This window comes from Triturus cristatus, chromosome 4_2 (genome assembly GCF_964204655.1).
Source record: "Triturus cristatus chromosome 4_2, aTriCri1.1, whole genome shotgun sequence".
NCBI classification, from domain to species: Eukaryota; Metazoa; Chordata; class Amphibia; order Caudata; family Salamandridae; genus Triturus; species Triturus cristatus.
Genome location: NC_140586.1, coordinates 368,056,872 through 368,081,623, shown reverse-complemented (window position 1 = coordinate 368,081,623; position 24,752 = coordinate 368,056,872).

Sequence of the window (24,752 nt, the reverse complement as noted above, 5' to 3'; positions counted from 1 at the left end):
ACCTTCAGATAAAAATACCTGATCTTAAAATTCCAAAACAGTGTTAGCGTCTGCTTTATTTACAATGTCTATGATTGCCCATTTAGTAAATAAATCCATTAAAACGAGAATGACTCACCAATAGGACCCATTAGATCAATGGCAACATTCTCCCAAGGTTGGTTAGGAACATTTACTTCCAACATAGGTGGTCTTAACGTGCGGAAAGTTTTATCTGAAGAGGAACAAACAGTATAGTCATTCACAAACGTTTCAATTGCTTTATCAATAGAAGGCCACCAAACTCCAAAATCCCCTTCATGGCATAAACTCAAAGTCCAATACCTCATTCCAACCGGAGGAATCACTTTACAACCTCTAAAAACGATATCGTTTTCCACTGACAGATCATACTTGACCTCCCAAAAGGCTTTGCATTCCTTAGATAATACATCCTTCCTAGGCCAACCTTCAGACATGTACTTTACAACTTCTAGCAAAACTTTGTCTTCTAATCTAAATACTTTTCCATCCAAGCTTCCTGTTCAATGGCAGATGGGCCTGAATCATGCACCAAAGCTACCTTAAAATCATTCCACGGATCATCTTCACACACTTCAAAGGGTTTGGTAATCTAGACAAAAAGTCGGCTATTAAATTTTCTTTACCTGGTACGTAAACTATTTTGACAACATTGCTAATCTCGCTGAAGAAGAAGAAATACCTTCAGTAGAAAGTAACTTGATGAGTGGTTTATGATCACTACGAATGACAAAAGGTTTACCCCAAATAAATGCTGCATATTGATCAAGAGCCCATGCACAAGCAAGTGCTTCTCGCTCTATTATCGGATATTTCTCTTCGGTTGGAGAAATAGACTTTGATGCAAATAGAATAATGTTTTACCTGCCCTGGACATTTTTCTGACAAAGAACAGCTCATAAACCTTTATAACTAACATCCACAGTAATGTAAGTGTCTGAATTTAGATCAAAACTTGTTAAATGAGGAACTTTCTCCAAACATTCTTTGATATACTGAAACTCTTCTTCACACAACGAATCCCAACAAATGTTAGCATGCTTTTTAAGAAGTTGCCTGATATTAAATAGCTTCCCTGCAAAATTTGGTATAAATTTAGCACAATACTCAGCCATTCCCAGAAAAGATCTTACCTCATCCTTGTTACTGGGAGATGGTACATTTACAATAGCATTGATTAAACTAGGTCTAGGTTTGACACCATCTTCGCTTATGACATGACCTAAATAAGATACACTTCTTTCTCTAAATTTACATTTCCTTAACTCAATAGTTAAACCCTTATCTTCTAAAATGATTGAAATCTTATGAAACCTTTCATCGTGCTGATCTTTGTTCTCACCAAAATCCAAAATGTCATCCTGAAAAAACAATACACCATTTTCTTTCCCAAATAAATTATACATAAGTCTTTGAAATACAGCTGCAGGCGATGCAAGGCCAAAAGGCATCCGCTTGTACTGAAAACAACCAAAAGGTGTGACAAAAGCTGTAATTTTCCTAGATTTTTCTGATAACAAAATCTGGTGGTAGGCACTTTAAAGATTTATGGTAGGAAACCAAGAAGACTCCTCAAGTGAAGACACCATTTCAGTAATTTTCGGTAAAGGAAAGAGGTCAATAAGTATATTATTGTTAACGTGGCGTAAGTCTACACATAAATGGATTTTTCCATTGCTGCGTCGAGCAACTACAACCGAAGAAATCCAGTCTGAGGATTCCACCGATTCAATGACATCCAATTCTTTTAACTTCTCCAGTTCCTTTGTCGCTTCTTCACGTATCATCACTGGTATCATTCTCATTTTGTGCAATTTAGGAACAGTGTTTTGCTTAAGAATAATCTCCTGTTCAAAACCTTTATGTGTACCTAGCTGTCCTTTGAATACCATTGGAAATGTATTTTCTATTTCTTTACTGAGAGATGTACCTTCATCGATTACTAGAACCTTTTCAGCACTATTTGGATCCAAAATGATATGTAGGTTTCCTTGGTCTTGCCAGCCCAAAACTGATGGGCCATTCTTCACCACATATAGTTTTCCGCTTGCTCGTCTTCCCTTAAAAGCAAAGGATAACCATCTATATCCAATCATGTAAATTTTCTCACCAGTAAAACCTTCTGGGTTGATATCTGATGGAGATAAATATTCACCAATTTTCTCTCTAAACTTACTTCTCCATACTTCCTCATTCACTATTGTAAAAGGAGAACCTGAATCTGCATAAATATTTATTCAGACACCACCGATGGACATATTACATTCTGGTTTCCCTTTAGTATTTTTCTCCTCAATATTAAGTACAAATATTCTTTCTTGCAGATTGAGTACACTTCCTTGTTTTTCATTCTCCTCTTCGTTCTCACTACTGCTTGAGCTCTTATTATTATGAACGCATTTTACTTTAAAATTCTATTTACGGCAGACTTTTGCATAATGACCCATTACGCCACAATTTGTGCACTTTTGCTTAATAGCTGGACATGACTTACTGTACGCTAAATGATCTTTACAGCCACAACGGTAGCATCTCCACTCAGAGTTACTTGTTATTTCATTGTAATTAGTCTTCCACTTTGGCTCGTATTTCTTATTACGCTCAAATTTCCGTGAATTAACTTTACATACACATGCTCCATCCTTGTCTGGTTGCTGTAGTTCATTAGCACATCTTCCAGAAATTTCTGCTTTGCGTACAATATGAACAACTTCATCAAGAGATGAATCTGCATTAATCCATAACCTTCCTTGAATAGTATTATTGTTGCTATGCATCACTAATTGATCTCTAATGCAATCGACTGCCACGCTCTACAACGTAATCATCCACTGCTTCACCTTTTATGTGGTCTACGTTGGAAGAATTTATACCTTGTAATTCCAATACAAACTTTTGGTGTGAAGTATTTCTCAAGGTCTTGTAATGCAACTAAAAATGCATTAGCATCACTAGTAACAGTACTTTTATGCATTCTATTGTAGGTTTTCAATGCTATTGGACCTAACAATAACAAAAGTATTATTTTCTTTTGCTCAGCTGACATTTTCTTTTCCTCGTCGATTGCTGCAATATAATTATCAAAATACTTCTTCCACTCAGGCCATGTTATGGTCGGTTCTCGACCTGTTACCCAAAAACTATGGGGTGGATTAATAGTAAAATACAGTTGAGCCATAACTGCTTTATTAAAATCGGTAAATATTAATTTAGAGTGCTAGTTGCTCTGTGCTGCATAGTACTTCCTTTTAAATGTCTATATTCTCTTTCAAAAGTTCATTTACAATGCATATAAAAATTAACAATATTAATTTTCCCACCTGTTTCCTGTGGTTCCTTAGAGCAGGATGTAATCGGAATGAGAAGTTTAATTCAACTCCACATCATTGTTAACTTGCAGTAATGCTGTGGAAACTAAGGGGTCGATTCCGATTCCGGCCGCAAGACGAACCGACCGACACGGCCCCGGACCGAATACCGACCGACACGGACCAGCGCCGTACGACCCGTGCAGTACGATGCAACGCGAGTGAATTACAACCGACACGTACGGAATACAAGCCTTACAACCGTGCCGGTGGGAAAATAGTGATCCGGCCAGAAATCCGACGCGATTTTCACAGACCGACACGAACCTGGAATCAACCCGACCGACCCGTACCCACGATGTACGATTAGCGCAGTACGATGCAATGTGTGTAAAACTAGACCGACTCGCACGGACACCAAGCCGCACGACCGACACGCACAGACTACCCGGCACACAAGCAATAGAGACCGCTGCGAAAGACGCCTACCAAACACAGAAGACAGGCAGCGTGAACGAGGCGGAGAAGCCCGCACGAGACAACAGCAGTGTCCGTTTCCGTCACATGAACCTCTCCTTCATGCCTACAAAACACAAAGGAAAAAACACAAAAAAAGAACCAAACAAGCAATGACTAAGCCAATAAATACCCTAAAAAAATTAATTGGACAAAGACACACCCACAACTACAACTATATAAAGGACTACAATCACTACCATCATCCCTTGCAAACAGTAGACACAGCCAGCAGCAAACACCAGTACACAGCAACCACAGACACACTCACAACTCACACATCACACAACTCACACACCATCAGCACCTCATACAGAAGCACACACACATACACACAGCAAAACCGACACAAAACCACCATCACTTTCACTCCCACACACACATCCCCACCATCACCACCCATCACTATGCCTCCAAAGAAGAATCCAAAGTTCACAGATAGTGAGTTAGAAGTGCTGGTAGACGAGATCATCAGAGTAGAGCCACATTTGTTTGGTACATTGGTTCAAAGGACCCCCATCTCACAGAAAACCAAGTGTGGTACTGAAAATTCTGGGCCCGTGTTATAAACATCGTCGTATCATGACGATTTTGGTATCAGCAGACCGAGAATGATTAGAATACTATGCACAAGTATTTTCGTCATATTCGGGTGACGAAATCACCCTGAAATGAGAGTTTCCGTCCTGAAACCTCGGGTTCCATTTGAACGGCAGCCATTTTGTGATTGCCCTCACATAGGCCAATGACTAAGGCCAAAAACGAGTCTGAAGGACACATGCACCTTTGCTGACTCCTCTGTAACCTGGGCAAGCTGACTCGACTGCCTGAAGCCAAACCTGTTCGGCCAGTTCCTTTCCCAGTGGCCAAATGAGATTAGTATCAAGGCACAACATATCATAAAACCTTTCATCACACACAAACCATGCCTAATCTTACACACCCCTGTCCCTGTTTCTTTCTTTATGACTTGCTTTACGAGGAGGAGGTGCCCGTTTTTATTGGGGGTCCGTCAATATCTGATGAAAGTACCGAGCCTTGCCGGGTAATTGATTGAGGGCTGGACAAACTGAAATATGGGCTTGTCATCATGACTCTGCTTTTTCTTTGTAGTGAAAATATGTGAATGGCCAACTGTAAAATAAGGAATGTTTGCCTAAAGCACAATATTTTGTATAAAAGGAGAAGGCTGGCTTTGTAAGTTTGAGCAGTCTCCTGAGAATATACACTGTGTTGTACTTCTAGGATACCTGTTACTGGTTGCAGCCAATAAATACGATCTTTGACTTCACCAAGAAGACTCTGTGTTTCTGTAGTCTGAAACAGGAAGGACTCGAAGTCTTAGGGTGTGTACCCTGGCACCGCTGGGTTCTGAAAAACCCAGTACTTCAGTTGGCGCCCAACGCTGGGCGATTTCAGCGGTACCGGTCCAAGCCAGAGGTTCGAGTGAAAATTCTGGAGGAAGGCCGCCACTTCATCGACCCCTGTATGTCGACGTGGTCCGAAAGTCTTTGCTGCGAGGTTCCCCGCTTCCTGACGGCTACGAAGGACTGCTGCCCTGACTATCGCTCTGTTTTGGACCCTTGATGATTGGTAGAGCGAAACGATAGACGAGTCTTCTGGTGACGTCATCGATACCTCAGTTAAGTATAAGTGGAGCGTCTCCCAGTCCTTAGTTTGGTTCTTAGTTTGGTATCCCCTTGGGATCTTTGATTTGGAACTTGCAAGTACCAAAGCCGAGGGACTCGTGTATTCACGAGACTATCGTATTCGATAATCCTTTGAAGTTTGAAGCTAGACTAGAGAGCGAAGATGCCTGGTCTTAGCAGACTTGGAAATTTGTTTTGTCTTGGTTATAATAGGGATTCCCAATTGGAGGACTCGTGTCCGGTTCCTCCGATTGGAACTCCAACCTATGAACTATATGTGAAACATGGCGTAGGCCCCATCACATATAATGAAGTATGGATTCGATACACCAGGAAAGATGGTGTTTTAAAATGGCCACAATATGGTAGTTTTGACACAGAGATTCTGGATAATCTGGAGGTTAAACTTTTTAAGAAGAAAGCCCGGCCGGCGATGTTTGACTCTTTCCGCCTATGGCGTAAGGAAGCCAAACAGAAGGAAATTAAATTAGCAAAGAGAAATAAGAGAGAAAAGGGTATCTCGATAATGCAAGCTGCTATGCAGTTTAAAGATAATGAAGAAGAACAGATGAGTGAGCAGTTGCACAGGCAACGTAAAATGGTGATCGATAAATGTTATCCAGTTTTGCCGCTTCTTCAGCAAGATGCAGCAAAAGAACTTGAGAAAGATCCTTTAATGTCACACTTATATTGTGCCTCAGGTTCTTCCACAGCCGCCAGCTCCTCTTCAGTTGGTTCCTACTCCTATGGCGCAGCCCCCTCAAGGGCCGCCGACTTCGCTACCTGCTCCATCTGTACTCCCTACGACTTTGTCTACTACATCGACTGCCTCTTCTGGTGTTCTTTCTGATACTGCCTCTGCGTCTGCATCTGCGTCTGCCTTGCCTCCCTCTGTTTTTCCTCCTGTTCTTTTGTCAACTTCTCCCTCTGTCCGACAGAGAATAACTGATACTGTTGCTAGCCTTATATTTCCTCTCTTTGGGTCATCTGGTATGACCCCTGGTTCAGAGCGTAAGCAGTCGCGTAGTCAACTGCCTAATTCTCGAGAGAGAGAAATGTTTGAGCATATGGCGCGTTATGGATGTCTTCCGTCAATGGGAAGCACCAAAACAAAGATACGTTTTTGAGAAAATGTGTGCTTTCCTTTGTGAGGAATTGGAGGATAATGATTTGGAAACAAATCCGCCTGATTTGTGCCGTGTACGGTTTGAGTTTTCAAAGGGCACGATTGTGGGTTCCGATGTTAAGAAAGCAGTTGCGACGTTGTTGTCCTTTAGGAATAAGGATCCTTCCCAGTCACTGTTTGAACATGACTCCTCAGTTAGGAAAAAAGTGCGACAGTACCCAATGAGGGAAGTCCCTCCGGTATGGAAGGACGCCGTTGCGGCTGATGCCGCTAATCAAATTGCTGCTGCTCCAGCTCATTTTCAGCGTGTTTGGGTACATGTTCCTTGGAAGTGAGCTGAACTTTTAGCCCTTAAGCAGACTTTGCCTGAGCCCCGTAAAAACCCTGCAGGGTATTATAAGGAATTATCACAGACTGCAGACTCATGCATTATGAATTTAGCAGACATAGACATGTTATTTGGGAATGTTGTTCCACAGCCTTTGTGGGGATTGATTCGCCATACAGATCATGCGCAAGAGTTAGGTGACTCATGGGCTAATATTAGTACTGCAAATGATAGACAAGTTGGTGGTGCCAAGCCTGAGCCTTTGGTAGCAGAACTTCCTGCTAGGATCATTACTTACATGAAGACTTTAATGCCTGCGATGCGTGTGAATTGGGATAAATTGTCTGCGCGTAAGCAGAAGAAAGATGAAACAGTGTCTGATTTCTTCACCAGGTTTGAGGAAACGTTTATCGACCACAGTGGTCAAAATATGAGTACAGAAGGTGGTCAACGGTTGTTCGTTGACATGTTTGTGCACTATTTGCTTCCCGAGCTGTGTAAGAAATTGAAAGATTCAGAGAGTTCTTGGGCCGTTTCCTCTTCAGCACAAATATTGGCTACTGCACAGTATTACGAAAATAGGGATAAAGATGAGAAGGATAGAGCAGAAAGGAAAACTAAAGAATTGAAGACGAAGGTTCTTTTACAACAGGCGTATCGGCCACGTGGTGGTCCGAGTAACTATCAGCAACCACAACAGTTTCAGAGAAACTCGCAAAGGTTCGAGTTTTCTCAACCACGTGTTCCTGTAGGTCCCAATCAGTGTTCATATTGTAAACAAGAGGGTAATTTCAAGTATAGTTGTCCTATTTTGTTACAGCGTACGACTGGTGCTTCTAGCGCAAGAGGTCGAGGTGTTCAACAAGCTCCTAGAAGTAGAGGACGTGGAAGTTTACCCCAAAACGCGCGTCCCCTTCCGTTTCAGAATTCAATGAATAGTTTTTACCAGCAAAATAACGCGTCTGGTAGGACGGCTCAGTACTATGCTGACGACTACTATGCAGAAGATGAGAATATGGAAGGTAATGATTGCTAGGACAGCCATAGACAAAGCGAGGGAGTTGTTTCAGTTCCAGTAGATCAGAGTGGACCATATGTTAAGGTGATTACATCAGGTGTGTCAGAGCCTTTTCTGTTGGATACTGGTGCTACAAAGAGTTCTATTATGCACTCAAAACTCCCTGGCGCACCTTTGTCTGGCGAGAGGAATGTTTCAGTAGGTTTTTCTGGCGCCCCGGTTCGGAATCCGATTTCTAGTCCTATGTCCCTTTCTGTTGGACCTTGTGAATTGGAAGCACCCCTTATTCTAACGACAGGTTGTGGTGAAAAATTGTTAGGATTGGATTTGTTGGAAAGATTGTATGCGACATTATATTGTTCTCCTTCGGGAGTACAACTTACACTGGGTAGGAAAGTGATCTCTCCAATGTATTTGTCGAAGGATAAACTTCCGACCGAATTGTCGTTTCTTCCTGATATTCTTTGGGCTACTGGTCCTAATGATGTGGGTCTTTTGGAAATACCGCCATATGTTGTGACATTGAAAGCCAATGTTAAATTGCCACGCATTCCCCAATACAAGATCTCTAGTGAAGGTGAAAAGGCGTTGCTAGCGATCATTTATGATTTGATTGAAAAAGATGTAATTGAAGAGACAAGAGGCAACGTTTGTAATAGTCCTGTTCTGCCTGTTTTGAAACGTACTGACCCTACTCAGCCACCTGTTTACAGGTTCGTGATTGATCTTAGAGAGGTCAATAAAATAGTTGTGCCACAGTTTCCAGTTGTTCCTGATATCACTGCCCTATTGACTATGATTCCAGCTTCCGCCACCTGGTTCTCGGTGATTGACTTGAAGAATGCTTTCTTCAGCATCCCGATTGTCGAGGAGAGCAGGGATTTTTTTGGCTTCAGTTTAGGAGGCCGAAGCTTCCGCTTCAAACGCGCTCCTCAAGGCTACTGTGAAAGTCCATCAATATATAGTCAGGCCTTAAAAACACAGCTTGATGCAGTTGTTTTACCTGATGGCGCTACCCTTATTCAGTACGTCGATGATTTGCTAATCGCTGCAGATACTGAGGAGATTTGTAAAGAAGCCACCTTGTCGTTGTTGCGTCATTTGTCTGATTTACATCACAAAGTGTCTCTTTCAAAACTGCAATATTGTCGACAAGAAGTGACCTACTTAGGTCATCTCTTATTGAAGGAGGGAAGGAAACTGACCCCAGAAAGAATTCAGGCAATTGCAAAATTGAGTGTGCCAAGGACACAGAGAGAAGTACGTGCTTTCTTGGGCATTACATCATACTGCAGACAGTGGATACCGAATTTTTCTTTGCTGGCCAAACCTTTGGTAGCATTGACCTGTAAAGATACACCAAATCCCGTTCCGTGGTCTGAAGATTGTCAGAAAAGTTTTTCCGAATTGCGTAATGCATTGTGTTCGGCTCCTGTGTTGGGTACCCCCCACTACAGTAAGCCCTTTACACTGTATGTCCATGAGAAAGAGGGTTGTGCATTGTCAGTGCTGACACAGTCTTTTGGAGACAAGCAGCGTCCATGCGCGTATTTTTCGTCCACTTTGGATCCGGTAGCTAAAGCATTGCCGAGTTGCTTGAGAGCCACAGTGGCAGCAGCTGTTTCTATTCGACAGTCTGCTGGGTTAGTGATGAATAATATGTTGATTGTGATGGTTCCACATGCAGTGGACACGTTGTTAAACAGGACCAAGACACAGCACTTAACTAGTGCTCGATTGTCACGTTACGAGTTGACACTGTTAGCGAGTCATGTGCACATAAAGAGGTGCAATACGTTGAATCCAGCCACGTTATTGCCAATTTCAGTAGAGACAGATGATGTTGAACAGCATGATTGTTTTCTCAGGACAGAAGAAGAAACGAAAGGGAGAGTAGATCTTAAAGATACTCCTCTTGTAAAGTGTGATGGTACCTTATGTGTGGATGGTTCATGCTTCAAGCTTCCGAATGGTGATACGACTGCAGCATATGCTGTCACGACTTTGCATACGATTGTTGAAGCTGCACGTATACCACATAATTCAGCTCAAGCAGCAGAGTTGATTGCACTTACGAGAGCGTGTGTGTTATCGAAAGGAATGAAAGTGACCATATATACCGACAGCCAGTATGCGTTTGGTGTGGCTCATAGTTTTGGACGATTGTGGAAAGAACGTGGGTTCCTGACTTCGCATGGAGCTAAGATTCAGCATGGTCAGTTGGTGAATGAGCTTCTTGAGTCACTGACCTTGCCGTTACAAGTTGCAATTGTGAAATGCAGTGCACACAAGAAGGTTACTGATGATGTTGGTCGTGGCAATGCATTTGCTGACGAAATCGCAAAAGAAACAGCAAAAGACGTAGTAAATCGAATGTATGTTGCAGGCCCTGCAAGATGGGTTGGTGACGTTGGAATGTGTGAAGATACGATAGAGAGTGTGAAGTCTCTTCAAGCTGAAGCTTCAGAGAAAGAGTTGAGTGTGTGGAGAGAAAGTGCGGGTAAATTGGATGAAAATGGTTGTTGGGTTGACTTGTCAGAACACCAGCGATGGTTGTTACCCGATGCGTATGTGCTTGCAGTGGTGACAATGGCTCATGGAATGGCCCATATAAGTGTGAAAGGGATTTGTAAGTTGTTGGCTCCAGTATGGCAAAATGCTGGAATTCCTAAATGTGCAGAGAATGTGGTCAAGAATTGCATGGTGTGTCTGAAATACAATCCTGGTAGGGGAACCCCAACTCCAGCTGGTCATTTTGCGCCTCCAACGTATCCGTTTGAGGTTTTGCAGCTAGATTTCATCCACATGGAAAGGTGCAACAATTTGAAATACGTACTCGTTGTTGTCTGTGCCTTTTCAAGATGGGTAGAAGCATATCCCTTAAAAGACAACACTGCCTTATCCACAGCTAAAGCCCTTGCCAAAGAATTCTTCCCTAGGTTTGGAATGCCGAGAATGGTCTGGAGTGATAATGGGAGTGAATTTGTGGGTCGAGTGATGAAGAAAGTATGTGAGGGGCTAGGTATCCAGCAGAAATTTCACGCTGCAAATCACCCCCAATCAGCTGGATGTCAAGGTACCAAATCTCCACAGGAGCCAATGATGGTCCCAACACCCCGCCACCTCAGGCACCACCCGAGATCAACTCGAGGTAGCGACTAAAGCAAGGGGGAAAGGGGAAGTGGACGAGAAACAAGAGAGACAGCCTGGTAAGTTGATGGTACTTCACACGGTCGTCTGGGTGGATCTTCTTACTGCACCTGGATTTTAAAGACATACATGTAAAAGCTGCCTAAACATGTTTAATGCTTGATGTATCACCACAACACTAAATTTACCCTGTCGACCCCAGGCTATTGCTTCTCTCTGTGATGTTTTATAATTGGGTTAATTCTGCATCTGAATATAAAGGAAAGAAGACAGCACTTGTAAATACATTTCCTAAGAACTAGTCACTCTGAATATGTACTTTTAGTTAGTGCTCTCCTATTTACCTTAGCTACGAGTGGTAGCTTATTAATCCAACTGTCTGTATTTTATTCTGGAATGAGCTATAACTCTCTGAGATTCTCCCAGATGCACAAATAACTGGAAGCCCCAAGTCTATTTTAAGTCTCTGTTTCATGTGCTTCTGGCAAGAAAACTTTTATAATATCACATAAGCACTGTTGTTCATTTAGGTTGAAAATTTCACCACACTGTCATCGGGAACACGAAGCGTTACAAAGGTGTTACCTTAGGTATGCTAGGAAGGTTGGAACAAATACCGCAACTGGAACATGAAGACTGAAGCGCTGCTTGAAATTCTCTTCCCTCGATAATTTCTTGTCAGAAAAGTTGAATCCCACGTTGCGCATGCGTAATAGAACCAAAAATTGAGATAACGTTATTTCCTGAGGTAAATACAAAACAAGTTCTGCGCCTCACTGTGACGCTACACTCTTCCAGAAGACTACAGTTGAAGTGCGCAGTTGTCCTGTGGAACGCGCACCTTGAGCTCCCTAATTGTCGCGTGAGGGGAAACACTAGACCGACGACCTGCTTTGGATCTGTGCCCATCTGCGCGGCCATTTTCCTCACCTGAGTTTCTTATCATTGTTAAGCATTGTTTCAACAGGATTTTGGGCGTCATACACTTTCGTTTCCTGCACGGATACTTAATTTGTTTTGTCCATGAGTTGCCTCTCGCTATGGTTGTAGTAGTGGCCAAAGTCTTGACAGTACCTCCCTCCAAAAGGGGCTCCCCCAATTTTGGTTTCGAGGGATTGATCTTATGGAATTCCCTAATTAACTTGGGTGCATGCACATTAGAATGAGGCTCCCACGATCTTTCCTCAGGCCCAAACCCTTTCCAATCAACCAAGTAATGCAATGTATTTCTGGAGATTTTTGAGTCTAAAATTCTGCTCACTTCGAATTCATCTCCTGACTCCACTCTAACAGCGGGGGGGTTTGGTTTCAGTCTTGCATTAGGAGGACCTTTTTTTAGCAATGATATGTGAAAAGCTGGATGGATCTTTAACTGTTTAGGCAATTGTAACCTCACCACTACTGGATTAATAATCTTAAGGACCTTGAAAGGACCGAGGAATCTCGGTTGAAACTTTCTATTCCCTTTTAGTCGCAGATGTTTAGTGGACAACCAGACTTGATCTTCCACCACGAACTGGGTGCCCACCCGTCTCTTCTTATCAGCCTGTCTTTTGTAGGACTCTTTTGCCTTGAGTAAGTTTGCTTGTGCCCTTTTATATGAGTTCTTCAACTCCCTCACCATGACTGTGACTGCTGGCACTGTCTCATCAAATTTTCCCACCATTAAATCTGGGTGTCTTCCAGAGTTCAGATAGAACGGTGAATACCCAGTTGAGCTATGCACTGCAATATTGTAAGCAAACTCCGCAGTCCACAAGAGATCCGACCAGTTTCCATCCTGCTCCAACAAATAAAGTCTCAGATATTGTTCCAGCTCCTGATTGACTCTCTCAGTCTGACCATCGGTTTCAGGATGATAACTGGTAGAATACCGTGTGTCAATACCTAAACTGTGCATAAAGGTTTTCCAGAATTTAGAAATGAATTGAGTTCCTCTGTCAGAAATGATTATTTGTGGAATCCCATGTGCCCGAACTATGTGTTGATTAAATATCTGAACTAGTTGTGGGGCTGTAGGTAATCTCTTTAACGGAATGAAATGGCTCATTTTGGAAAATGAATCCACTAACACCAATATGACTGTATAACCCTGACTATCTGGTAGATCTACTATCAAGTCTAAAGACACAGTGTGCCATGGGTATGGTGCATTAGGCAGGGGCTGCAATAGCCCCTGTGGAGCCTGTCTACTGAGTTTCCCTTTTATGCAGGTCTCACACGTTGAAACGTACTGTCCCACTTGAGCTGCCATGCCAGGCCACCAAAAATTCCTTTCAATAAACTCCAGAGTTTTCTTTACGCCCTTGTGACCCGCCAAATGATCATCATGACATCCCTTCAGAGCCTTGATCTGCAAGTCTTCAGTAGGAAGATACAATTTCCCATTATAGTACGGAAGACCCTCTGATATTGTTTTCTTGTTGTCCTCGCCGACCCATTCTTCCCAAACTCTGTCTGAGCAGTTTTCTCGGATTTCCTGAGTAAGTTCTTCCAGATGGACAGCTCCTACAATTTTATTCAAAGGAATGATTGGTTCCATCTTAGGGACTCTCAATTCTTCTGGTGCATTCATTCTGGACAAGGCATCCGCTTTTCCGTTTTTTATTCCAGGTTTATAGGTGATCACGAAGTTAAAGTCTGAAAAGTACAAAGACCATCTTAATTGCCGTGGAGTGAGTGTTTTAGCTGATTTCAGAAACTGCAAGTTACGGTGGTCTGTGAATACTGTCACGCAATGCTTGGCTCCCAATAAATAGTGTCGCCAATCCTGGAAGGCTTCTTTTACAGCCAACAGTTCTTTGTCTGCAATTGAATAGTTAATTTCTGGTTCTGTCAGCTTTCTTAATCTAAATGCCACTGGATGAAGCTGCCCCGTCAGTTTGTCCCTTTGTGACAGAATCCCTCCTGTAGCGAAGTCTGACGCATCGGTTTCCACAAAGAAGGCCTGCTCCGGGTCTGGGTGCATCAGAATTGGGGCTGTAATGAAGGTTTTTTTAAGGAATTGAAATGCTTCTTCAGCCTCGTTGGACCACTCAAATTTCTTCCCTTTCTTCAGGAGTTGAGTAATAGGGGACACCTTGGCCGAAAAATCTGGAATAAATCTTCGATAAAAATTGGCAAAGCCGAGGAAGCTTTGTATTTCCTTCACATTTTTTGGTGAAGACCAGTCTTGAATGACTTGCACCTTTGCGGGATCCATAGCAACTCCTTCAGCGGATATTATGAAACCGAGGAACTCCACCCGCTCAACATGAAAAGAGCACTTTTCCAACTTGACAAATAGATGATTTTCTAATAATGTTTGTAAGATTGCTCTCACATGTTTTACATGGTCTTCCAGGCTGTTCGAAAAAATTAGAATGTCATCGATATAAACCACGGCTACTCGATCCAGATATTCCCGAAGAACATCATTTACAAGATGCTGGAATGCCGCAGGAGCGTTGCTTAATCCATATGGCATCACCTGATACTCGAAAAGGCCATATTTAGTCCTGAAGGCTGTTTTCCACTCATCACCTTCAGCCACTCTCACCAAATGATAAGCGCCATGTAAATCAAGTTTAGTAAAAACTTTAGCTCTTTTGACCTGATCCAGTAGAGGTGAAATAAGAGGTAACGGGTATCGGTTCTTCACAGTTACCTGATTCAAAGCTCTGTAATCTATACAGGTGCGAAGAGTTCCGTCCTTTTTGGGTCGAAAAAATAGCGGCGATGACACTGGCGATTGGGAAGGTCGAATGAAGCCAATCTTCAAGTATTTGTCTATGTATTCCTTGAGATAGACATTTTCTGCTTCAGTCAAGGCGTAGATACGACTACACGGCAAGGTGGCTCCGGGTTCTAACTCGATCTTGCAGTCGTATTCCCGATGTGGCGGAAGCCTCTCCGCATTTCTTTTGTCGAATACACTTGCCAAATCTTGATATTCCACTGGGATTTCTTGTGTTTTTAAAGCACATATGCAATTGGTGAGTTGAGCCAATTCTGTAGCTGGAGTTCCTTCTGACCTGGTTTTTGTTCCTGCGAAACAATTCTGGATACAATGCTCAGAGTTCATTTTGACTGTTCTTCTTTCCCAGTCAATTGTGGGGTTGTGCTCAGTCAACCAGGGTAAACCAAGTATCAGTTGGAACTGTGGAGCATCAATGAGATTGAATCTAATGTATTCTCGGTGACTCTGTAATCCAACTAACTCTAAAGTCTCAGTTTAATCTGTAATGGGCCCTGACGTGAGGTTTGAGCCATATACTGACTTGACCACTTCAAGATTCTTCTTTTTTATTGCTCTTACTCCTATTTCTTTTGCGTAGCTCAGGTCACAAAAAATCCCCGTGGCTCCAGAGTCGATCATGACTGACACCCCAGGAACCTCCTTGTGCCCAAACTTAATTGTAAATGACACGATCAAATGCGGAGCTGACGATTGTAGTGTATTAACTAATTGTTGGTGTTCAGGAGTCGACTGATCTTTGTTTCCCACCAGGGCAACTCCCTCTACTGATGGGATCTGTCTTTTAACCCCAAGTTGGTCTTGGGTTTTTTGAGGCAGTCTTTGACAAAATGTCCAGAATCTCCACAATCCATGCATAGATTTTTCGTTCGTCTTTTCTCTCGCTCTTCCTTGGTAAGAGGCCCTCTAATGGACCCTATCTGCATAGGTTCTTCTCCACTAACTGTATCTGATTTGCTACTGTCTGTCTTGACACGGTCCCAACGGGGAACAAAAGACCGGAACTCTTTCTTCTTCTCCGAACGTCTTTCATATAATCGATGATCGATTTGAAGGACTAGATCAATCAACTCTGAAATTTCTTGAGGTCTCTTGGGTATTTGGGCTAGGGCGTCTTTTAAGTCATCCTTTAGACCTCGATAGAATAAGGCTGAACGTTTATCCTCTGGCCAGTTGGTCTCCACAATCAGTTTGTTAAACTGTGCGATATACGCTACCAAATCACGACTCCCTTGCTTCAGATCCAGCAGTTCGTTGTCTGTAGCTTGGTTGGCGGTTCTCCGATCAAAAAATCTCAGAAATTCCTTCTTCAAAAGCTCATAGTCGTACAGGGCTGGGTCATTTCGAGATATCAAAGGCATTGACCAGGCGGCAGCATCACCACTCAAGTAGGACAGCACAAATGCAACCTTAACCTGCTCTTCCTTAAACACTACCGATCTACACAAAAAGTGTAAGGAACACTTAGTCAGAAATATCTGTGCCTTGTGAGGATCCCCATTGAATCTTTCAGGATTAGCTAAAGGTACTATTGGGGCAACTGAATGAATAACTTGTGTAGCTATCTCTGCCGCTGACCCACGGGTTGCCTCTAATGGAGTGGTTCCAGCAAGGAACTCTTCCATTTTCAGTTTAATTTGGTGTGTCTCCTGTTGAGACCTTCTAATCTCATCCCTAAGATTCCGATTTTCATCAGCTGATTGAGTCAATTGGTTTTGTAAACCTTCAAGCACTCCAGCCAAAGCCTTTAAATCGAAACCCTCAGCCATATCGACTCAGGTGGATTAGCTGGCACTTCAATCTGTCAAGGTACCAAATCTCCACAGGAGCCGATGATGGTCCCAACGCCCCGCCACCTCAGGCACCACCCGAGATCAACTCGAGGTAGCGACTAAAGCAGGGGGGAAAGGGGAAGTGGACGAGAAACAAGAGAGACAGCCTGGTAAGTTGATGGTACTTCACACGGTCGTCTGGGTGGATCTTCTTACTGCACCTGGATTTTAAAGACATACATGTAAAAGCTGCCTAAACATGTTTAATGCTTGATGTATCACCACAACACTAAATTTACCCTGTCGACCCCAGGCTATTGCTTCTCTCTGTGATGTTTTATAATTGGGTTAATTCTGCATCTGAATATAAAGGAAAGAAGACAGCACTTGTAAATACATTTCCTAAGAACTAGTCACTCTGAATATGTACTTTTAGTTAGTGCTCTCCTATTTACCTTAGCTACGAGTGGTAGCTTATTAATCCAACTGTCTGTATTTTATTCTGGAATGAGCTATAACTCTCTTAGATTCTCCCAAATGCACAAATAACTAGAAGCCCCAAGTCTATTTTAAGTCTCTGTTTCATGTGCTTCTGGCAAGAAAACTTTTATAATATCACATAAGCACTGTTGTTCATTTAGGTTGAAAATTTCACCACACTGTCATCGGGAACACGAAGCGTTACAAAGGTGTTACCTTAGGTATGCTAGGAAGGTTGGAACAAATACCGCAACTGGAACATGAAGACTGAAGCGCTGCTTGAAAGTCTCTTCCCTCGATAATTTCTTGTCAGAAAAGTTGAATCCCACGTTGCGCATGCGTAATACAACCAAAAATTGAGATAACGTTATTACCTGAGGTAAATACAAAACAAGTTCTGCGCCTCACTGTGACGCTACACTCTTCCAGAAGACTACAGTTGAAGTGCGCAGTTCCCCTGTGGAACGCGCACCTTGAGATCCCTAATTGTCGCGTGAGGGAAAACACTAGACCGACGACCTGCTTTGGATCTGTGCCCATCTGCGCGGCCATTTTCCTCACCTGAGTTTCTTATCATTGTTAAGCATTGTTTCAACAGGATTTTGGGCGTCATACACTTTCGTTTCCTGCACGGATACTTAATTTGTTTTGTCCATGAGTTGCCTCTCGCTATGGTTGTAGTAGTGGCCAAAGTCTTGACACTGGACTAGTAGAGTGCTATAATGGCACGTTAAAATTGAAGTTGGCAAAGATACAAGCGAGCTCTGGTCTTAAATGGCCTGACGCTCTGCTTTTAGCACTCCTATCGACAAGAATGACTGTGCATTCGCGAGTGGGACTTAGTCCCTATGAAATTGTGTTCGGCCGCCCTGCCAACATATGGGGAGTGCCAAGGCCGACAAAATTCAGTGAGATCGAACACCCTGTACTGCTTGATTATTTGTATGAATTGACGGCTAAATTGCGTGTATTACACCAACAGGTTCACGATACTCTGCCTCAGGTCTCTGAAGCTCCAGGACATCCTATCGATCCTGGATCATGGGTGCTGGTCAAGAACTTCCAGCGGACGAAGAATGACCAGCCCCGTTGGACCGGCCCCCACCTTGTCCTTCTCTCAACAAGATCAGCTGTTCGAGTGGAAGGGAAAAAGAACTGGATCCACGGCGTACACTGCAAGAGGGTCCCTTTGCCTCTACCGTATGACCGGTGGGTCCAGGAGGGGATCGCTGACTCTGAAACTGAGACTGTGCCTCGTTTTCCGCCTTTTAGCGATGCACGTGTAAAAGGAACAATTTCTGAACAAGAAAGTAACAATATTTTGCAAGAAGCTGTGCCACCGTCAATTCGATTGAACACTACAGAGCCTGAACTCTTGTTCCAGAACCAGACAGTACCTGGAAAAAGCCATTATAATTTGAGGCCGAGAACTATGGACAAATAAGAAATTATTTTTCTTTGCTATTTTTGAAAGTGCAGCTCTCTCATCTGAGAAACTTTCTTATTTTTGTTTTTCGAACCGCCATCCGGGTTCAGCTGTAGGGTCGTGGTTGCCCAAGTCTTTGGAGTGCAGCTGAAGACGTTAGGTCGACAGTTCTGGTCGGTCTAAGGGAGTTGCCCTGGACTGACAGAAGCATTCCTTAGCATAGAACACCCTACCACCACGAGCAGCAATTAGAGAGGATGGAGTTTTTCGAGAATGAGAGACCTGCCAAACAGATGGACTTTAAAGCCAGAATGTGTATAATGATGACAAAGAAACGATTTTTGATATTATGTATTTTCATGTTGCTTAGTGTAATGACGTTTTTAATAGGATATGTTTTATTCTCTTTTCAAGTGACATTTGCACCCACTACACAACCCATACCTCCTTCTACTATTTCCTCGCATTCTTTTCACCCTCTGCCTGAACACGAGTCTGCTAGAAGATTAGAATTTGTCAATAATTCATTCATTCAGCTTCTACACCAACACCAATTAGTAGTTAACACAACTAACTGTTGGGTGTGTGGTCTTATGCCTCATACTACTGATAAAGGTATCCCTTGTCTGGTCCTGCCTTTCAGCCATAATGGTTCTGTGTGGGCATATAGAACGATATTCATATACGCTCATGAAGCCAGCCCCCTACGTTCTGTGAAGGATAATCCTAAGAATAGTGCTCTAGTTAAGGGTATAGTAGATATGATTAGGGTAGATATTTCCTATGAGACTATCCCGAGAGATGAGACACTAGCATATATTGGATGGAACATAACAGGATATGGAGTTACTCTGAGTGAGAACCAGTGAGCAAAGAGATCCTCCCCGATTTGGATTGTACCCCATCAGGGTCACCTATGTCTGCAAGGTAATGGCAAGAATCCCAGAGCTCAGTTAGGGAAAAGTATCTGCACTGAAACATATGTTTTTGCGTCTCAGACTTCCCCTTCGTTCTTAGCAGCTAAGGGTACCTATTTCATCTGCCATAATAGAGCCTATACATGGTTGCCTCCTGATTTCTCAGGCACATGTTTTGTTTCGTTCCTGTTGCCTCCCACCTACACGGCCGCGGCAGATTACCATAAGAAAAGGATAGTTAGAGGTGTCATCAGTAAAGAAGACACTACAGGACAAGAACTTGGAGATTTCGTAAAGGGTTTTCTGCCGTTTTGGGGGCCTATGGTTAGCAGCAGGAACATAAGGCAATTGACAAGGGTGGTTGAGTCCACGGTAGATTAAACCGCCGGTGCCCTTGGTAATTTGACTGCTGAGCTCCAGTCGGATCGCCTTATGACTCTTCAGAACAGAGTCGCATTAGACGTCATACTTGCAGACCGAGGTGGGGTATGTAAAGTGATCCAATCAAGTTGCTGTGTTTTCATTCCAGATAACGCTCCGACAGTCTACCAGGCCATTTCCAAACTGCATAAAATCTCCGAATCTATTCACGTGGATAAAGGAGATTGGTCATTGATGGGGTGGTTCTGGGAACTGATATCCGCCTGGGGATGGAAGATCCTGATAGTCATTGGGATGATCTTAGCCATTCTTTTCCTGTTCTGTCTGTGTGTACAGTGTGCTCCTGCAATATGTGGCCTCTGTGCTACATCGTGTGTAAGGAAACCTGTATCAAGAGACGAGCTAAGTAATAGGATGATGCTACAGCAACATCTCAACGACTTTATGAATATAGACCTGGACTCAGATTAGCGTGAGTATAGGTTATTGCCTATGTAAGGGCAAAAGGAGGGTCTGTGGTACTGAAAATTCTGGACCCGTGTTATAAACATCGTCGTATCATGACGATTTTGGTATCAGCAGACCGAGAATGATTAGAATACTATGCACAAGTATTTTCGTCATATTCGGGTGACGAAATCACCCTGAAATGAGAGTTTCCGTCCTGAAACCTCGGGTTACATTTCAACGGCAGCCATTTTGTGATTGCCCTCGCATAGGCCAATGACTAAGGCCAAAAACGAGTCTGAAGGACACATAAACCTTTGCTGACTCCTCTGTGACCTGGGCAAGCTGACTCCACTGCCTTAAGCCAAACCTGTTCGGCCAGTTCCTTTCCCAGTGGCCGAATGAGATTAGTATCAAGGCACAACATATCATAAAACCTTTCATCACACACAAACCATGCCTAATCTTACACACCCCTGTCCCTGTTTCTTTCTTTATGACTTGCTTTATGAGGAGGAGGTGCCCGTTTTTATTGGGGGTCCGTCGATATCTGATGAAAGTACCGAGCCTTGCCGTGTAATTGATTGAGGGCTGGACAAACTGAAATATGGGCTTGTCATCATGACTCTGCTTTTTCTTTGTAGTGAAAATATGTGAATGGTCATCTGTAAAATAAGGAATGTTTGCCTAAAGCACAGTATTTTGTATAAAAGGAGAAGGCTGGCTTTGTAAGTTTGAGCAGTCTCCTGAGAATATACACCGTGTTGTACTTCTAGGATACCTGTTACTGGTTGCAGCCAATAAATACGATCTTTGACTTCACCAAGAAGACTCTGTGTTTCTGTAGTCTGACACAGGAAGGACTCGAAGTCTTAGGGTGTGTACCCTGGCACCGCTGGGTTCTGAAAAACCCAGTACTTCACAAGATGTGGGCGAGGATTGTGGACAAGGTGAACGCACAAGCACCAACATTGCGCACAAAGGACGATATCCAGAACAGGTGGTAAGATGTGCGCAGGAGGGTCAAGAAACTCATCGAAAAAGATCACGCATTGAGTCAGCGCACCGGCGGTGGCCCTCCTGCCAAACTAGTCTAATTCAGGACCTGGGAGGAGAAGCTGCGGGACATCCTACCATCAGAGAGCGTCCATGGCCTAACAGACATCCCAGAGACTGGCGAGTACACAAACAACATACCCAAGATTGTGTGGCAAGGGGGCAGTGAAACCATGCACCCCAAGCAAAGCTACAATAACCAATAGATAATGAACCCAAGATGTGTATGCCAGTCACACAAACACAATACCTGCCATCTCATAGTGACTGGGGACTGTGTCATGACATGCACCACCCTACAAACAAATACAGCAAGCCAGTGGCACTAAGCCAAATACACCCAGCCAGACAGTTTAACACCACAAACACACCACCTCACAGTGCAGCTGACTGTCAGGAAGGAATAGTGGGGATGCAGGTGAAGTGAGTGTATCCAAAAGCATGATGGTGTTTGTAGTCACAGATAATGCTCCCCTCCTGATTGGCCCATCAAGACCTCTCTGAAACATACCCACATCACAGGGAGTGGAAAATGACTGACAAGATGGCTGACACTGGGTCCTGCTGTGGGGAGCACAAGGCCCTGCTAGGGCATGTGCGCAAATCAGAAGCAGGACACCACTGACTGACATCCTGAAAGACAACTTGCACGCCCTACAATGGAAGTACGTGTCATGATGGGAAGGAGGACTGACAGCCCTGACCATACTAATCAGCATGGGGAGACACCCTCCCCAACACAAACTCCACACAACTCACCGGGTACAATGCATTGACACACACCTCATTGAAATATCAGCAAAAGATACCCCGTACTGGGTGCTGCTGTGTGAAGCACAGGGGCTCATTTGGGACCTGTAGCCAAACAAACACCAGGATTTCACAGTCAGCCATCTTGCCATTGCTGTCACACCCCCTCACAGGGAAGCAGAGTCAAGAGGGAGGAAGCATGGGCATGCTGGGAAGGGGGATGTAGCCAAGAGTATGATGGGACTCGCAGTCACAGACAACCTACACCCTCCCACATGGCCCAGCAAGATCAACCTGAAACATACTCACCTCACAGGGAGTGGGAAGGGACTGCCAAGATGTCTGACACTGGGCTCTGTTGTGGGGAGCACAAGGCCATGCTGGGACTGGTAGCCAAACAAACACCAGGATTTCACAGTCAGCCATCTTGCCATTGCTGTCACACCCCCTTACAGGGAAGCAGAGTCAAGAGGGAGGAAGCATGGGCATGCTGGGAAGGGGGGTGTAGCCAAGAGTATAATGGGACTCCCAGTCACAGACAACCTACACCCACCCACATGGCCCAGCAAGATCAACCGAAACATACTCACCTCACAGGGAGTGGGAAGGGACCGACAAGATGTCTGACACTGGCCTCTGTTGTGGGGAGCACAAGGCCATGATGGCAAATGGCCAACCACAAGATCAAACTCTGTCTGTGACAAGCTGGGATAAAGCAATTTACAGGCAGGCATCTGTTTGAAAAGTAGAAAATTTCATGTTTGTGAACCAACGATGCATGTAGAAACATAAATCACATTGTGTGTCTCTTCCAAACACAGGTCGTGCTGGGCACCCAGTGACAAATGATGAGGATACCCAGTCCCAGACTCTGTTGGACACTGAGCTCTCTAGTCTGACTCTCTCCCTGTCCTCTTCGGATGACGACAACCAACCTGGCCCCTCCGGTGTGAGCCATCATGCAGCACCAGCAGCAGCAACATCTGCCCCCCCTGTACCCACACCTCCACCATCTGGACACCGACAGGACACCCCCACCAACACGGACAGACCAAGGACAATCAACACCCACAGCACAGGGGGACAGGACCCCCCGGAAGCTACAGCCAACACCACCAGCAACACCACCCAAGGGGTCCCAGGGTCACCTTTGCGTACCGCCGCTGGTCCTGCCCGTGTGGAGAGGGGTGCTGGGAGGGGTGGGAGGCACAGGGCACGCCTTGCAGAGGGGTCTGGACTGCATGATGACCCCCAACTGGCACGCATCATAGATGCGTACCAGGATAGCACCGGAGGATTTGGCCAGGAAGTGGGGATCCTCAAGGACATGCAACAGGAGCAGGTCGCCCACCATGCCCGCATGGAGGCAAAGTGGGATGCCATTACTGCGGTGCATCGGGACATACTACAATGCCTCTGCCAGATCAACACCAACCTGTCCCCACCCCCCTGTGTGCCCACAACATCTGTGGCAACACCATCTGCCAGCGCCACAGGGAGGGAGGAGGACTCTGGCGGAGAGTCCCCTGCACCGCAGAGGCCTGCACATGAGGATCCCCCCCAGGAAGAAGAGTGGTCGTCCGAAGAAGGACATGTGAGAGGCAGATGTCCCAGCACATCCCCCAGGGCCTCTAAACCTGTTCTGGACAATGTTCTTTGTGCGCAACCCGTTCACCTTGTCCAATCGCACACAACTCGTCCACATGACATGGAGGGTTCATGTTGGGCCAATGTAGCAGACGACTGTGGACTTTACTCTGGACATTTCATCTACCAGCACTTCCAACTCCAATGTGAACTTTGGATTCCCACCATCCTGTGCACTTCCCTCACACATGTTTGTAAATAAACTCACCAGTACACCATACTTGCCTCTGTTGTGATTCAAACTTGTCATGTTCAGGGCGAAGTCGATCTGCTACACAACACAGTGCATGCCAAATACTGCAACAATGTGACCAACGTAAGGTCAGTCATGGGGATGTGACACAAGTGAGGGAGACACACCGCTATGTCAACACAAAACATACTCACCATGGCCATGTTACTCATCACACACAATGTTGACCTGAAACACATTGGCATGCACAGACACAACACCAAGCACAGTCAGTGGTAACAAGTCCACAGGTGAGGTAAGCAGATGTCACTCAGATGTGGGAAGACAGACAATGCACATAACAAAGCGTAGCACAGGTTCATTACATATCAGCAACACGTTTATTCCACAATAGTTGCAAGGTAATTCTACGTAACAGTGGACACACGCTCACAATGTGTTGGAGAATGGAAGTCCAGGGATGTGTGGTACATCAGTTGATGGGAATTGTCAACTTCCACACTGGTGTTGGCTTCTGGGTGTTGGGGGTCAGTGTTGACCACACAACAGGCAAAGGACCCTGGGAAGGACAGACAAGATACAGTCAAAAGCACAGGCGAACAGGAGAGAAATGCAATACACATGCACAAAACATGTTGCAAAACACCTACACAAACACTAGTTAGCAGTACTACCATATTGTGGAGTACACACCCGCTGAATGGACACATCACAGCATGCATCCAGACAAGTGGCACACAGACACACTCAGACAGCAACAGAGCTGCCTCAACACATTCCTGGCTACCTCCATACATTCACATAACAACCCTGGAAACTCACATTCAGGTG